The following is a 2882-nucleotide window of genomic DNA, read 5'->3' as shown; positions in this document are numbered from 1 at the left end:
ACTAACTGGAATTTAAATAAAAACTTTAAAATAAGAATTTAGAATAAAATTATTTCTAGTCACTATGTAGTTCTTCATTTTGGGGATGTCAGTAATTGGATGTTCATACATTTTCTTTGTTGGTATCTTGTTTATCTGATTCTTATGATGTGGTTTTGTAACATGGACTTTTGAGAAAGTGGTATGTGACTCTCGGGAAATAATTTTGTTTTTAATTTCCCTTGCCAAAATAATGCAAGATAATAATGAAAAGCCAATAAACAGATAAAGGTACCGCAGCACATCTACATAGAATCCTCCAGTAAACTTTAGAGAATAATTGTTGCCACATGAAAGAACTTGGTGCATCAGAAAAATAAAATAAAACAAACCAAGGAAAATGAAGTGCGAATAAAAGAACCCAAGTGCTCTTAAAGAAAATAAAAATATACCACATGTAATGCAAATTAAGTTAAGGTGTAGTTTCTCATCACAGGGACAGGTTTCTACAAGATCTTAGAGAAATGCCATGATTCATTTGAAAGGACTTTTTAATCTAAAGCCTTATACCTAACCAAGGTCAAGTGTAAGGACAATATAAATAAAATGTGTGATTCTTAGAATGGCTGAACCATTTTACAATATCACCACCTATGTATGAGATTTCCAGCTGTTGCACACTCACAACATCAACTGGAATTGTCAGTATATTGTATTTTAATGATGGTCTCTTATGTAACCTTAAATTTGCAGTTCTGTAACAGTTATTAATAGTGAGTATCTTCATGGTCTTAATTATCATTTATTTACTTAGTAAAATATCCATATAGTTTTTAATTGTATAGTTTATTTTCTTCCTCTTGAATATTGAATAATTTTTATGTACTCTCAATACAAGCTTATTGCTAGAATTTGATGTGTAAATGCTTTCTTCCACTGTATATTGTACTTTCATTGTTTGTCTTTCACAGACATTTATTGTTTATGTTTTTCTTAGATTTATTTATTTATTTATGTATGTATCTATTTATTTATTTGCAAAAAGGTTTTCTTTGCAGGAGAGTGGGGCTCTAATGAAACAATCCAGATCCCATGTCAACGTCCCACTCCTTTGACTTCTTCTTGTCATCTCTCTTCTCCACTGCTGTGGCTGTGTTGGAACCAGCAGCAGGAGCTGCAGATCCTGGAGCAGCAGAGACAGTCACAGTCCCACCAGTGAGCATGCTGACCACCAGCTTGCCACTCCCCCTGGGCAGTGACATTTTCAATATTTTTTTTTTCCATTCAGCTCGCTGATGACTTTGTTGAGCCGGTCGTCATCCACCTTGATGCCGACACTATCCAGAATCTTCTTGATGTATGGCCCTGGGGGAGGCATTGTCTCTGAGGGAGGCCAGCAGGTAGGAGGTGATGTAACACATCTTGGGTTGGAAGATCCTCAGGCTTGCAACCTTGGCAGCATTAGGGTTGGACCAAGCCTTTATTCTTTTTTTTAGGGGGGGTCACTTTTAGATACATGACAATATGGAAGTGAAGGTACAGAGATCTAGTGTATACATCTTAAAGACATACAGGAAAAACTTTCCTCATTAGCATCGTCCCTACTAGATTTGGTACATTGTTTACTATTGATAACCTATATCGATACATCATGATCACACAAAGTCTGTATTTTACAATGTGGTTCATTGTTGCTAGTGTAACCACTCTTATAGAATCATATCGATTAACTTCCCTGCCCTAAAAATTCACCCATTAAATCAGCACTGTGCCTCTACTCCTCATAAAGTCAGTCCCTGGCAAACACTAATCATTTTTAATATGTCCATGATTGTGCCTTTTCAAAAATCTGTTGTAGTTGGAATTATATACTATGCAGGCTTTACAAATTGGCTTATTTCATTTAACAATATAAGCAGAAATGTTTAATTTCAATGAAGTCCTCCTTTTGTTATTTATTTCAAAATTTGTTTTTTTGGTGTTGTTATATAAGTGTTTTTAAATTTTTGATAAATCTTGTGTGTGTGTGTGTGTGTGTGTGTGTGTGTTTGTGTTTTATTTAAATTCAAGTTGGTTAACATACAGTGTAGTCCCAGTGATTCATCTCTTACATATGGCACCCAGTGCACATCCTGAAAAGTGCCCTCCTTAATGCCCACCACACATTTAACCCATCCCTCCACCCACCTCCCCATCAGCAACCCTGTTTGTTTTCTGCATTGAAGAGTCTCATGGTTTGCCTCCCTATTGCTTTTTATCTTATTTTTCCTTCCCTTTTCCTCTGTTCATCTGTTGAGTTCCTCAAATTCTGCATATGAGTGAAGTCATATGATGTTTGTCTTTTTCTGATATATTTTGCTTCGCATAATACCCTCTGGTTCCATCCATGTTGTTGCAAATGGCAAGATTTTGTTCCTTTTCATTGCTGAGTAGTATTCCATTGTATATCTAAACACATTTTCTTTATCTATTCACCAGTCAATGGACATTTGGGCTCTTTCCTTAATTTGGCTATTGTTTATAGCACTGCTATAAACACCGGGGTGCATGGGCCTCTTCAAAACAACATTTTTGTATCCTCTGTATAAATGCCTAGTAATGCAATTGCTGGGTCCTAGGATGGTTCTATTTTTAATTTTTGAGGAACCTCCATACCGTTTTCCAGAGTGGCTGCACCAGTTTGTATTCCCATCAACAGTGCCAAATGGTTCCCCTTTCTCCACATCCTCGTGAACATCTGTAGTTTCCTGAGCTGTTCATTTTAGACATTCTGACAGGTGTGAGGTGGTATCTAATTGTGGTTTTGATTTGTATTTCACTGATGTTGAGTGATGTTGAGCATCTTTTCATGTGTCTGTTAGCCATCTGGATGTCTTCTTTGGAAAAGTGTCTATTCATGTCTT

At 36.2% G+C, this 2882-nt stretch overlaps 1 pseudogene; it reads right to left on the bottom strand.

The window, feature by feature from the left end:
* Window positions 1–1049: 1049 nt before the first annotated feature.
* LOC106989633 (60S acidic ribosomal protein P2-like) lies at window positions 1050–1400 on the bottom strand (annotated as a pseudogene).
* Window positions 1401–2882: the final 1482 nt, after the last annotated feature.

Source organism: Acinonyx jubatus, chromosome A1, assembly GCF_027475565.1.
Source record: "Acinonyx jubatus isolate Ajub_Pintada_27869175 chromosome A1, VMU_Ajub_asm_v1.0, whole genome shotgun sequence".
In the NCBI taxonomy this organism is placed as follows: domain Eukaryota; kingdom Metazoa; phylum Chordata; class Mammalia; order Carnivora; family Felidae; genus Acinonyx; species Acinonyx jubatus.
This window is presented reverse-complemented; position numbering and strand designations above follow the sequence as displayed.